Source organism: Tenrec ecaudatus, chromosome 7 (genome assembly GCF_050624435.1).
Source record: "Tenrec ecaudatus isolate mTenEca1 chromosome 7, mTenEca1.hap1, whole genome shotgun sequence".
Lineage (NCBI taxonomy): Eukaryota > Metazoa > Chordata > Mammalia > Afrosoricida > Tenrecidae > Tenrec > Tenrec ecaudatus.
The window spans coordinates 137,404,058-137,417,947 of NC_134536.1; the positions used below are offsets into that span (position 1 = coordinate 137,404,058).

General features: G+C 50.0%; 1 protein-coding gene across 4 annotated transcripts in view; it reads left to right on the forward strand.

Annotated features, from left to right (window-relative positions):
- Nucleotides 1-12,013: 12,013 nt before the first annotated feature.
- Nucleotides 12,014-13,890, forward strand: part of FKBP5 (FKBP prolyl isomerase 5) — a 117,692-nt gene continuing 115,815 nt past the window's right edge. The window contains exons 1-2 of one of the 4 annotated variants that reach the window (XM_075555212.1): nt 12,037-12,136; nt 12,394-12,472. The gene's annotated coding sequence lies outside the window, so the exon portion shown is untranslated. Of the gene's footprint in view, nt 12,157-12,393; nt 12,473-13,890 lie in introns of all 4 variants that reach the window. The other 3 variants (XM_075555214.1, XM_075555210.1, XM_075555211.1) reach the window with 3 other exon arrangements.

Here is a 13,890-nt window from a genome sequence, read left to right on the forward strand (position 1 = left end):
CTCTCCCCCCTCCCTCATGTGCTCTTGGTAATTTATACATCGTTATTTTGTCATATCTTGCCCTATCCGGAGTCTCCCTCCCCCCCCCTTCTCTACTGTCCCTCTCCCAGGGAGGAGGTCACATGTGGAGCCTTGTAATCAGTTCCCCCTTTCCAACCCACTCACCCTCCACTCTCCCAGCATCGCCCCTCACACCCTTGGTCCTGAAGGTATCATCCACCCTGGATTCCCTGTGCCTCCAGCCCTCATATGTACCAGTGTACAGCCTCTGCCCTATCCAGCCCTGCAAGGTAGAATTCGGATCATGGTAGTTGAGGGGAGGAAGCATCCAGGATCTGGGGGAAAGCTGTGTTCTTCATCGGTACTACCTCGCACCCTAATTAACCCATCTCCTCTCCTAAACCCCTCTATGAGGGGATTTCCAGTGGCCGACACTTGGGCCTTGGGTCTCCACTCTGCACTTCCCCCTTCATTTAATATGGCATACATATACATATATATATATATATATATATATACACACACATAACTTTTTTTTTTTTTTTGCATGATGCCTTATACCTGGTCCCTTGGCACCTCGTGATCACACTGGCCGGTGTGCTTCTTCCATGTGGGCTTTTTTTGCTTCTGAGCTAGATGGCCGCTTGTTCATCTTCAAGCCTTTAAGACCCCAGACAATATCTCTTTTGATAGCCGGGCACCATCAGCTTTCTTCACCACATTTACTTGTTCACACACTTTGGCTCCAGCCGTTGTGTCGGGAGAGTGAGCATTATAGAGTTCCAATTTAATAAAAGAAAGTACTCATGCATTGAGGGAGTGTTTGAGTAGAGGCCCAAGGTCCTTCCGCCACCTTAATACTTAACCTATAAATATAGACACATAGATCTATTTCCCCATCCTCCTATATATATTTGCATGTACATGTCTTTGTCTAGACCTCCATAAATGCCCTTTGACTCCTAGCCCTCCATCTCCCTTGACTTTCCTCCTGCCCTACTACCATGCTTCGTCGCCACCTGGGCTAGAGTATACCTCTTCTCTAAGCAACTTTACCCTTGATCATTTCCCACCAGGCCTGCCACTCCCCCCTCTCCACCATTTGGGGTCCCATGTTTTTCCCTTGTCCCTGTGTTTGTTAAAACCACTTCCTTACCCCCCCCTACCCCCTCACCCCAAGTCCCCCCGGAACTGTCGGTCCCGTTGTTTTTCCTCCAGATAGTTCATCCAGCCTGTCCTATTCAGACAGACCTGTGGAGACACTAACATGCACGAAAACAAGACAGAGGAAAACAAAGCAACAGTATACAACCAGACAACAAAACAATAAAAACAAACCACTGACAAAGAACAGAACAAAACAGTTCACAAGAAAAAAGCTTTTAGTTAGTTCAGGGATCGTTTGCTGGCCCTTAGGAGCGTTTTCCAGTCCAGTCTGTTGGGGCACCACTTTCAGCATTCCCTGGGGACCTTGCCACTCCATTCCCTTACTGTTCCTCTGCACTCCCCCAGTGATTTGCCTCGGTGTGGTGGGATCAGGTCAGGTGCAATTCCCACACTGTGTCTCCGGTGCAGTCCCCTGTATCGCCCTTAGTCACTGATTGGCATCATTTCTCACAGTGGGACCAGCCATGTTGTTCTCTCTGTGGACTGGCTGCTCTACTCAGGAACATCATCCTCACGGCCTGGTGGGCCAGGCTGTGCTCCACTCTCTCCTCCTGCCCCTTCATCTGCTCCTGTGTGCTCTGATCAGATATGTCCATCTCCCGGAGCTGCAGAATCAATGTCGTCCTTTGGAACAAATTCTTTTCGGGGGAGGGGCAGGAATCCACTTAATTTATGGTGCTGGGGCCAGCCTCCCAGACCTCTCCACTGGTTCCCTCCTCCACGCCGGGATATTGCATTCACACTTTGTGGCACTGGGTTGAAGTCTGGTCCCACTTTCCAGTTCTTATCTGTACCAGTGTACATGCTCTGGTCTAGCAGGATTTGTAAGGTAGAATTAGAGTCATTACTGGGGGTGGGGTTGGGGGAAGCATTAAAGAACTAGAGGAAAGTTATATGTTTCAACAGTGCTATATTGCACCCTAACTGGCTTGTCTCTTTCTTGTGACTCTTCTGTAAGGGGATGTTCAATTGTCTACAGATGGGCTTTGGGTCTCCACCCAGCACTCTCCCTCATTCACATTCCACAGAAACCCATATATGTGTGAGAGAGTTTTATATATAAGGTAAGTGTATATTTCAGAAAGCATCCCAACCCAGTCCAGTCCAAGCCCATAAGTCCTACTTAGCCCATATGTCCGACACTGATCTACAAAGTCCTCCTGAAACTCACAAAACACATACAAAGATGCCAAATGCAGGATGATCACAGGCCAGTGGTAGAAAGTCTTTGAATCCAGTGGCAGTGTAAGCATCTCAGCGCTGGCAGGGGTCTCCACGCGACTTCTCCAGCACCCAGGGCTGCATCAGGGTAACTCCATGTGGCTTCTTCTCAGGGATGTCTGACAGGAAGTGAGCCTTGCCAGCTAAGGCAGCCACACACTGGTCTGATCAACAGAGAACAAGAGACCAGAGAACCAGAAGGGCGAGGCTCACTGAGCCATTTATCTCTCCGCCCTTCAATTAATCCACATATGTTTATCGGCCAGGTTGGAACAATAAACCTCAACTATCTCTATCTGCCCCTTGCCAACTTGGAACCTGCACACAATTCTTTAGCTTAACAATTGTAGTTAAGTAACACCTACACCTTAATCCTATAATCCTATGACTATGTTACCCCACCTATGAAAGTTTGAAAGCCAACCCCTTCATGCCTTTATGTATCCACTTTTGGGTATGCAATTTCGATACTGCCTACTTACATCAACCCAGTGCTCTGAAGAGACAATCATAATTTTTGACATGAAGAATCTTCATTCCATTTGGAACTTTGTGAAGTCTGCATCCATAAGCAAAGTCAAATCAGGACAGGCCATCCATAAAGTCAGCAACAATATGCACCAGTTCACTGGCTCAAAAAATCTCTTCATCTGGTCGGGTTCTGGCCAACTCAATGTGGGCTACCTCACTTAGCCTCCCAGGGTTCCCATTGGTCACCTTGCCTATAGAGCATGGGCTCTCACAAATACTCAATAAGCCTAGGCCCGTCGTGCTAGGTCATGAACTTTAGACCAGTCAACCCTTTCTTCTTTTTCCTGTAAACCAAATCCACAGGTGTCAGTGGCCAGACTCAACCTGTCTCTTTATTGCTGCATTTCACCCACTTCCACTCAACAAGGGGATCCAGGTGGTCACCTAGCAAGCATTTCAGCATGCCCACAGGCTCCTTTAATGTTCAGTATTAGAGAGGAGTTTTCTTCATGGTTTCAGATTTTTTTCTAGCTTTGCGCAAAGACCATTACAGTTCCAACTTCAAATCCAAAGAATTCCTTTTATTTGTTCTTCAATCTGTCAATAGCCCCTAGGCATGTCTCTTCCCCTTCTAATGTCCTGGGCACTGGGTGGGACTAATCTCTTTAGAGCCTTCTTTCCAGGTGTGTCCTAAACCCATCTAAAGATCAAATTTTAATGGCTGAAAGCAAGTGGGCTTACAAGCATTCTATTTTCTGCTTCTAAAAATCATCTCTATAAATCACTATATCAATAACAGGCAGAAGAAAATAGTACAAACAAAGTAGAATCAGATACTAAATTAAATTCTTAAAACACTCAAGTTCAGTCCTTATCTAGCTTATCTAAATCCTTATCTAAACAATGCTATTTATACAAAAATATGGGATTAGGTCTCTGAGAGCATTAAACCACATCCAGGCTTTCTGTCAGGCATTTTGACTTTCTGTCAGCCATTTTCCTTAAGCAGCATGTTTTCTGAGAAATTCAAATGGCGATATGATTTTGATATGATTTTTTTGTACTGGGTCTTTGGTACCTGCTACCTGATCCATCGGCACCCCATGATCACATAGCCCGTTGTGCTTCTTTCGTGTAGACTTTGTTGCTTCTCAGCTAGATGGCCGCTTGTTTATCTTCAAGCCTTTAAGACTCATTAGTTTTCTTCACCAGATTTGCTTATGCACACATTTGTCTTCAGCGATTGTGTTGGCAAGATGAGCATCATGGAATGTCAGGTTATTAAAACAAAGTGTTCTTGTGTAGAGGAAGTACTTGAGTAGAAGGCCCAATGTCCGTCTGCTGCCTTAATACTGACCCTATAAATATATGTACATGGATCTATTTCCCTATTGTTATATAAAAATATATTTACATATACATCTACATATGTATATGCCTGTATTTACACCTCTATAAATACACTTTAGCTCCTAGTTCTTTCCTCTATTTCCTTTTACTTTCCTCTTGTCCCACTATCATGTTCAGCCTTCATACAGGTTTCAGTAATTCCTTTCAGTTACACTGCCCTTGATCAAGTCTTACCAGGCATCTTGTGCCCTCCTTGTCATCGATTTTAGATCACTTGTTTTCCCTTGTCCCTGGGTTTGTTAACACCCACTTCCTTTCCCCTGCCTTCCCCTCTTCCATGTCCCCCCCCCCACCCCAGAACAGTCAGTCCTGTTGTTTTCTACTCTGTATCCTTTATGTTATCTATACAAGCTGAGACAATAACAAGCACAAAAACAAGACAGAGCAAAACAAAGCAACAAAAGAAAACAAAAACCAAAATAAAGCAACAACAAAAACCAACAGCAAAAAAAGAGAAAAACCTATAAATAGTTTCCGGTCTGTTTATTGACCTTTAGGAGTATTTTCAGGTTGAGTCTGATGGGGTGCCACGCCCTGGCCCCAGAGTCTGATTTTAGTATTCCCCAGGGCCTTCATTACTTTGCTTCCCTTGCTGCTCCGTTACACGCCCTTAGTGTTTTGCCCTGATGTGGTGGTGTCAGATCGGGCACAATTCCCACACTGTGCCTCCAGTGTTGTCCCTGGTAGTACTATGGGTCAGTGAGGGGGGTCGAGTCTCGTGGTAGGGTCGGCCCTGTAGTAAGAACTTCACTTTAACACAACCATCACTGCTTCTTACATAAATGACAAGTTCTGCTTCAGAAACTTGTCCTTGTAACCCCTGAGAAACAACTTCTGTTGCCATTGCTACTATCTAAAACTGGACATTTTCACAGCTACTCGCCTGTTGTTCAACGTGAAGGCTCCACTGGATGTGCGATTGGTAGGCTGGGTCACATGTTTATGCTCTAGTTGTAAGGGAGGCTGGGAATTTGTGTTCTGACTTTAAGGGCAGGGGGATTTCCCTAAGTGTAAAAAGATCACTCAGAATTTGGGCCACTCTTTCTGTCAATGACAATTACATATGCTCGATAAATAGTATTTGTATTTTCTTAAGAATATAAAAAATCTAGCGAGAGAGGAAGGAATTACTGGGAAAGATAGACACTCCTATAGTTCGACCAGTGGTTCCCGAAGTAGACAAATGATATTGCTCCCCTGGGAGGTGCTAGAATGCCTGGGTGCTTGGGAGTAGAGGGGTAGGTGGGAGGCAAGAGTGCTGAAAAAACAGAGACCTACACTTTATTCTGAATTATGAACTATACTACAAAAGTTTTTAATTGCCAGGGGACACTGAATAATTGTTTTCTGAAAAGGGAGCAGTAGGTCCAATAAATCTGAAACCGATGGGTTCGAGTCATCAGATAAAACACAGAACTCCTAGATTTGAATTTCAGATGAACAATAGACAATTATTTCAGTATAATGAATAGGCCCGTGTGATATTTTTGGATATATGCCATATATTTTTGATATACACATACACTCGATTATAAGCAGACCCCAAAATTAGCCGAGGCACTTAATTTTACCACAAAACCTGCATAAAAAATGTGTTGAAAAACTCGGCTTATACTTGAGAATATATGGTACATATTTTTAACTTTTCATTGTGAACTGGCTGAAGGTTTACAGAGCAGAGCAATTTTCCATTCAATAATTCATACACATGCTGTTTCATGTCCTTGATTGTAATCTCCACCATGCAACATGACTTGTTCTACTTCCTGCTTGTGTTTCCTGTTTCCGTTCCTCCTTCTGTCCTAACCGTCCCGCCTTCTAACTGTTCTACTGCGGTGGTGAATGCTGCCTTTGGATCTCAAGTGCTGGTTATTTTTGAGGAGAACATTCCTCTCTAGGGTTATTGTTCACTTTATAGACTGACTGTCTAAAAACGGAACCAGGAGTTCTGTTCCAGACCTGAACTCACCTAAGGGTACCTAAGCCTGGGGGACTGAGGTGTGGTCCATTTTTATTGGCTGACTCTGTAACCCTATCAGAGAGGTGCACCCAGCATTAAGCTCTGCTTTTGGCCAACTCGTAGAAGTCCGTCCTCCTGGTGTAGTGGTTACTTGTTGGGTTGCTAACTACAAAGTCAGCAGTTTGAAACCACCCGAGTTCTGTGGGAGAAAGTCAGGGCTTTCCACTCCCGTGAGTGAAGTGTGACAGTCTCAGAAACCCACAGGGGAAGTTCTACTCTGTTCTGTAGGATTGCTACTGTGTTGGCTTTGACGCCAAGGCAGTGAGTGTGGTTTGGCTTTGCCCAACTCGCTCCCTCCCAGTGAGTTGATTCTGATTACCAGGTCCCCTAGAGGACAGGGTAGAACTGTTCCTGTGGGTTTACAAGACCGTAACGGTTTATGAGAGTGGAAAGCCACATCTTTCTTCCAAGGAGTGGCTGGTGGATTCATACTGCTGACCTTGTGGTTAGCCAGCCAAACATCTAAGTCACTTTTGCCCAAGGACGTTTGCTAATCTGAGAAAGGCAGCAGAGAGGCCGAGTTGTGCTTTTGAAAGTTGCTTGGGACTTAGGGACAAAAACAAGAGTCCAGAAGGTATCAAGTTTGGAGACTGATAACGCACCCCAGTGGTAGGCAATTACTTGGGCCCCCAACAAACCATGCCTCTGAGTATCTGATCTCTTCTACTCCATTGTCTCTGCAGCCTGCCTTCACCAGTGATGTGCCAGTGCCAGCCTAGGCACTAGGAAGTCTTGGCAGCTTCCGCATTTGGCTCCGCGGAAGCCAATTGTCATGAAGGAAGCTCAGCTACCCTGAGAACCAGGCTCTGCTCTCATCAAGGAGCTGAAGCCTTGTGCCCAGCTGAATGTCAGTATTGCTGTGTGCCGCCACTTTCTCATTTTCATTTCTTCTTTCGTCTCCGTTTTGAGTGGCAGTGTTCGCAGCCACGCTTCCTTCCCCGCCTCAGCGCTGTATGGTGGGCCCGAGGGGGCGCAGACCAATGGTCTCTTTAATCCTCAGGGCTTCCATTGGAGAAACCTCCTTCCTACCTGCGTCTGACCCTGGTGATGAACTGAAACTACTGGAGGCCCTCTGTTCCGATTAACACAAAACAAAAAGCTGGAGAAGAAATGAACTTGAAAGCAGAAGAAACTTGGACTAAAGGATGGAAAGACAAAAGATAGAAAGTAATGGGAAAAGAGAAGAGAATGAACAAGTCTTTTGTATGTTTCAATTATAGCCCCAGAAGGAAAGAAGAGAAGGGGCAGAAACACGATTTTGAGCAATGGCGTTTTCAAAAAGGATGAAAATTACCTGAAAAGTAAGAGGCCAGAATGAAATGACAGCGACTCATTCTCCCAGGAGTTCGACTCTTAAATAGCACATCCTTCCCGTACTAAGCTGTCTTCGAAAGGCAAACAGAGACAGCTCCCTAAGGGATGGCATAGTGTTTGAGTGCATTGAGTTCAAGTACCCGTTCTGGGTATCCAGCCTCACTCTCTAGCTGTGCAGTTTTCTCAGCCTCTAAGGAGAGGGGAGTCTCTGGGTAATGCAAATGGTCAACACGTTTGACCGCTAACAGTTCATCCAGAGGCGGGATGATCTACTTCTGAAACCGTGCCGGTCAAGTCTGCAACACGTGGGCTTACCATGGGTCAGAGTTGACTCACTGGCAACTTGTATTTCATTATTTTTTAACATGGGACTTAGTAATACTAGCTTCTTGTGAGAATCAAGCAATACGATGGGCGTGAATAAACCGAATAAAGTCTAAGTGCTTAAAAAGAGAGCGAGAGAGCGCGAGCGATGGGGTTTGAGCAGTGTCAGGCGGGCCGTCCAGGGGCATGGACAATGATCGCCAAGCCAAACAAAACAAAAAACAAAACAAAACAGAATCAAACTCACTGCTGTGGATTCAATTCCAATTCATAGCAACCCTACAGGACAGGGTACCACTGCCCCGTGGGTTTCTGAGACCATAATTTTGAAAACCAAAAAATTTTATTGGACACTTGATCCAGAGGAGTTGTACAATCATGACCAAGCTCAATTTCAGAACATGTTCTTCGTCCTTGTACTCATTGTTATTCATGTCACTATTCTGTTCAATTGTGGCCAAAATACACACAACCGATCATTCTCCAAATTGAACAACTTCTCCATGCATAATTCACTACCACCGATTCTACTCTCCGTGGCATAGACAAGTACAAAACCTTGTACTTGTAACTCCTGAGGCGAAGCCAAAGCCTCTTCTTTCTCCCACGGTGCCGATCTGCTGATAATGGCCAACGGCCCACCTTGTGGTTTGCAGCCCAGCACCTAACCAGTATGCCCCGCCCCCCGGGGCTCCTTAACAGTGACGGCAGGTGGGCTAAATAATTTGAGGGGCTTCTGTGAAAAACGAAAACATGGGAGCTGGTGTGGAAGAATTAAGAATTTCAAGATGGTGCTTACAGAACATTCAACAAGGGTGGGGTTCCCCTTTAAGGCGGGGCCCGGTGAGACAGCTGAGGCCACAAGCCCAGGAAACCAATCTGGAAGCTCTACCCTGTAGAGAACTCCTGTGGGTGCGAGGAAAGGGCTGCTCACCCCTCACCCAGGTGTCTGCAGTCATAACCCACATCATCCTTGGATGCTGACGGGCAGCAATGTGTAGGGAAAATGCAAGCACACGAGTTTCTAAATGCCAAGGAGGGCAAGGGCAGTGCCGGGGGTGGCTTTCTGAGGGAGTGGGTGGAGCCAGCCAGGCTGCCTTTGGGACGGGGAACTGACTGTTCTCCACACGCTGGAGCCCGGGAACGAGAACAACAACAACAAAAAGGCTGCAGCTGTATCGACAGGGCCTGTTGTTGTTTGCCCTGGTGTGTTACAACACAGCCTGGCAGTCTCCCGGGCCTTGCTGGCTCCCTTCTGGAAGAGCCAGGTTCTGAGCTCGGGACCCAGCCCTGCGGAGCTTGCTTTCATGTGCCCTCAACCCCCAGGCTTCTATCCTTTGCCCCTGCTATCCTTCCCCTGCGGGAGAGAGCCTGGCTTCCTCTCCCACACTGCGCTTTCTCCCTTGGACACATACGTACTCCTTTGAAGACTAAGCATGAATGCCACTTCCTCAATGAAGCTTTCCCTGCCTCCCCCAGAGAGAGGTGACTCCTCCCCACCGGGGGCCTCCTGGGTGCTAAGCAGACACCTGCCACAGCCTCTGTAACAGGAGGAGCAAGCACCGGCCTGCTATGTGGATGCCACTGTCTTCTAGGCAGGCGCCCTCAGCCAGGGCAGTCTCACCTCTGTCTTCCCTGGTCAGACACAGCACAGTCTTAATACTTGCTCTTTTGAAGTCCCCACCATCACTGTTGCCTGAGAGCGGATCCTGCGCGCAGGGACCCTATAGGACAGGGGAGAACTGCTTCAGAGGGTTTCCATGACTGTGGATCTTTACAGAAGGCTGTCACAGCTTTCCCCCGAGGAGCGGCTTTGAACCATGAACTTATCGGTGAGCGGGCCAGCCCTTAATCAGGACTCCCTTATACAACATACCAGAAAGGAAAACCAAATCCATTGGCAGCGAAGCAATTCAAAGTGACCCCCTGATAGAATTTTCGAGAATGTCAGTCTTTACAGAGCAGGCTCATCTTTTGCCCACAAGCACTGTTGGCAGTGGGCCACAGACTTAGCAGGCCTGTGTCTGACCCAGAGTGACGCCAGGGCTCCTCTTTCATGAGGCATAAAACCCAAAGCTAACCCACTGCCAGTGAGTTGATGCCGACTCATAATGACCCTGCAGGAGAGGGGAGGACTGCTCCGGTGGTTTTCCAAGACACCAACTCTTCACAGAAGTAGTAGACATCCCTGTCTTTTTCCCTCGGAGGAGTTGGTGGTCTGGATTGTAGACTTCAAGGTTAGAAGCCCATCTTGTAACCACTACACCACTAGGGCTCCTGACCCATAAAGCAGACTAGGTGCATATTAGCGTCCCGAGGTGGCACAATCCCGCTCGCTCCACAACTAGCTGAAAGGCACTTTGGAAGACACGTTTAGTCATCTGTGTCTAAAAGGTCACAGCTTTGAAAACCTCACGAAGCACGGTTCTGCTCTGACATAGAAGCGGGCATTATGAGCCAGACCGAGTCCATGACAGCTAATCACAAATGCTTTAAAATCAGTGTTAGTGGTTTTAACTTTGTCTTGCTGAATGAAAGTAGGAATAAATTGTCCCAGGCATGCTTTCCAGCAGCAGCCAAAAGAAGAAGCTGCTAAGTACTGAGCAGAGATAAAATGATTAAGATGGGGCCTCTGCCCGTGAAAAGGTTTTAGTGTTGGCGGCGTGCCTTTTCTGCAGTCAGCATATTCTGAAGGCACGGAAGAACTGCAAGCCATGCAGCTCAGTGACCTGTGGTGGAGGCTCTTCAGAAGGACCTGGGAAGATTCGGACCTAGGAGACGCGGGTTCTAAGCTAGCTGTGGGACAGTAGTGATGATGTAGTGGGTTACGAATTGGGTTGCTAGCTATAAGTTCAGTAGTTTGAAGTCACTGGGTGCTCCTTGGGAGAAAGAGAAAGGTTTTCTACTTGTTTAAAGATTTACAGCTTCAGAAACCCACAGGGGGCAGCTCTACCTGGTGCTACAGTATCGCTATGAGTTGGAATCGACTCTGTGGTAGTGAGTTTGCTATTCATTCACTTATGAATAGGTAAATCAGCCCTGGGGGAGTTGTCAGGGCAGCTAACAGCAAGGCCGGTGGTTCAAAACCACCAGCTACTTTGAGGGAGAAAGAGGAAGCTGTCCACTCCTTGGAGGGGTTATGCCCTCAGCTGCTAACTAGGTCAGCTGTTCAAACCCACCAGGGGCCAGTTCTACTCTGTCTTATCGGGTAGCAATGAGTCAAAATCGACCGGATCACAATGGCCTTGGTTTTGGTAACCCTTCAGCGATCAGTGGAGAAAGCTGAGGCTGTCTGTCCCTGGATGTAGCCTCGGAACCCCGGTATAGGGCTGAGAGGAGTTGCAGTCCACTTGATGGCACTGCCTAAGTTGAGAAGCAGCTCCTGGTTCTATGGGATTCACTGGACAATGACCATCTCGTTTTGGTTGGAGAGGCTGTTGAGGTGGAGTTGGCTTAGCAGGTCTACCTGCTAGCAGGAACGGGGAAGTTCCTTTCTGTTTCCTTTGCCTGGGAGCTCATATTTGAGAGGTAGAAAGCCGCGCGAATGCATGCTCACGCGACTGCGTGGCGTTCTGTGTTAAATCGGCTCTTGAGGCGCGTTTTCCCGTCTCTGGCGGGCATCTTGGACTTCCAAGGGCCATTTCCCGAGGCTGCCCTGGCCTGCCTCCCTCCCTCCTCAGGGTAGGCCCCAGGAGTAGTTTAAAAGGCGCCCAGCTTTCAGCGGGGGAATCCAGATGTGAAGTCCCCTAACTTGTGTAGGCATTAGTTTCTCGGGAGGTGAGGACGAGTGTGTGGGAGTGGGGTGGGGTGGGGGTGTTGGTCAGCTTCCTCCATCCTGTCTCCGACCCCCACAAAGGGCCAGGGCCAGACACGTGGGCTGGAGAGGAGAGGCGGAGGTTACATTAAGGCGGAGATGTAAATGAACGGGGCGGGGCCATATTTGCATTAACGGCGCGAGGCCACCAATCGGGACCCGCGGGGCGAGAGCCCGCGCGCCTTTTGTGGGCGGACTGACAGCCTCCGGGTCCTATGGAAGGCAGGTCCTGCGGCCGGCGGGGGCGGGACGGCACCGGGCGCTGCCCGGGGGATCGGGCCGGCTGGCGGGCGCTGCCAGTCTCCGGTGGCGGTGTCCGGCGCGCGGGGAGGACGGCCTACCGGGCGGGCGGAGGAGCGGGCAGCGCGCGGGGCAGGCGAGGAGCCACGGAGCCGGTGAGCACGCGCGGCGACAGGTAGTGCGGCGCGGGCTGCAGGGGTGGGGCGGGCGGCGCCCCGGGAGCCCCCTGCCCTCCTCCCCGGCCCGCTGCGGCCGCGCCGCCTGCTCGCCCCCTCGCGCGGGTCCCCAGCCTGGGCGCGCCCCGCGGACCCCCGGCTCGACCCGGCCCCCCCACCCCCCGATGCCACCTCCGGAGGGGTCGCCGGCGCGGGCTGGTCCTCACCCGGCTTTTGTTTCCCGCCCGGGCTGACAGGTCCCCGGCCCCCCGCTCCTGGGGGCGACCCCGGGACTCGCCGGAGGCGGCGCGGGATCGTCGCGGAGCCCGGCGGAGCGTGAGTAGCCGCCGCCGCCGCCAGCCGCACGGAAACTTGGTCCTCTGGGGGCCCGGGGCGGCGGGGGACGTGGAGCCGGGCTGTGAGCAATGCGCCCGGACGCTCGGCGGGCACCATGGAGACTTCCTCCGCCCAGGGGCCCGTGGCGGGCGAGCCCGGCCTGCCCGCGCCGCTGCCCGCCGCTTTCGGTTCACGCGCGCCCTCCCGGGGGTGCGGACGGGCGCGCACCGCTTCACCTGCTGCCCCGGGAGCCGCGCGGGCAGCGGCGTCCGTCCCTGCGCCGCGGCCACTTGTGGACGGGCACCGGCGCTGCGCCCCGGCACCCAGCCATTCGCTGGAGTGCTGCGGGGCCGGCCGCTAACCGAAAGGTCGTCGGGTTCAACCCGCGCAGCGACTAGCGCGGGAAAGACCTGGCTGGCAGGTCTACTCCGCGCTCCGCGCTCGCCGGGAGTGGGACGGTTTCAACCCGCGCGCGCCCGCGGCCGCCGAAAGCCAATTAAAAGTTGTCTCGGGGTCCCTTACGCTGCTCAGCCCGGGGCCCCACGTCTTCGTCTGGAGTGACCATCGAAAGATGGGCAGGCGAGGGTGTGAGTCAAAGCCAGGAACTGGGAGAAGAAAGGAAACAAATGGACTCAGGGCGAGGATCAGGATATATAGATGGCCCTTTCCAGGAGCAAGCTAGGAGAAAGGTCTTGGTGTCCTTTCAAAAATGCGGCTCCGCAGGCGTGGTGGGAGCGCAGCGAGGTACGAGTTGTAAGTGGAGACCGCAGAGCTCAGCTCGCCTTCGGAGAGGTTGAGAACAGCGTGTAACAGCGTTTGGCCGCCGTTCAGTGAGTGCTGCACGGAGCAGGCTGAGCTCGTGGTTTGGGGTTGACTTTTTAGGAGTGTGTTTTCCAGTGGAATAAAGTAGAAGCATTGAATGGGAGCTTTCTTTGCCTCTCCGAGGGGGGACGACGACAGGAGCCTTTCTTTTTATTGTCTTTGCAATCTGTTAGATGGGACCTAGGGGAAAATTAGGCATATTTTGACCGAGGATTTTTAAGTTTGTGTGAGTTCCATCGCCAGCCTCTTGACTCCTAAGCACATTATTTTTTTTTAATTTCGAAAGTTTTTGCGTCTCAACTCAAGGATAAACCTCTTTTTAAAAATTTCTTCCTCCCGTGGGTTTTTTCCCTTTCCTGCCATACTTTTAATCTATTTTCTGTTTGTCTCTTTTTCAACTGACTTTGGTCAAACAGTGTAGTCATGGCCCTGACCAATTTAGGGCATCTATAGAAATAACACAAAGCCTCGTGGCCCAGTAATGACAGCGTTTGACTGCTAACCAAAAGGTCAACTGTTCAAATCCACCAGCCGCTCCGCAGGAAGGTATTTTCGTCCATAAGGATTTGCAGTCTTGGAAACCCTCTGGGACAGGT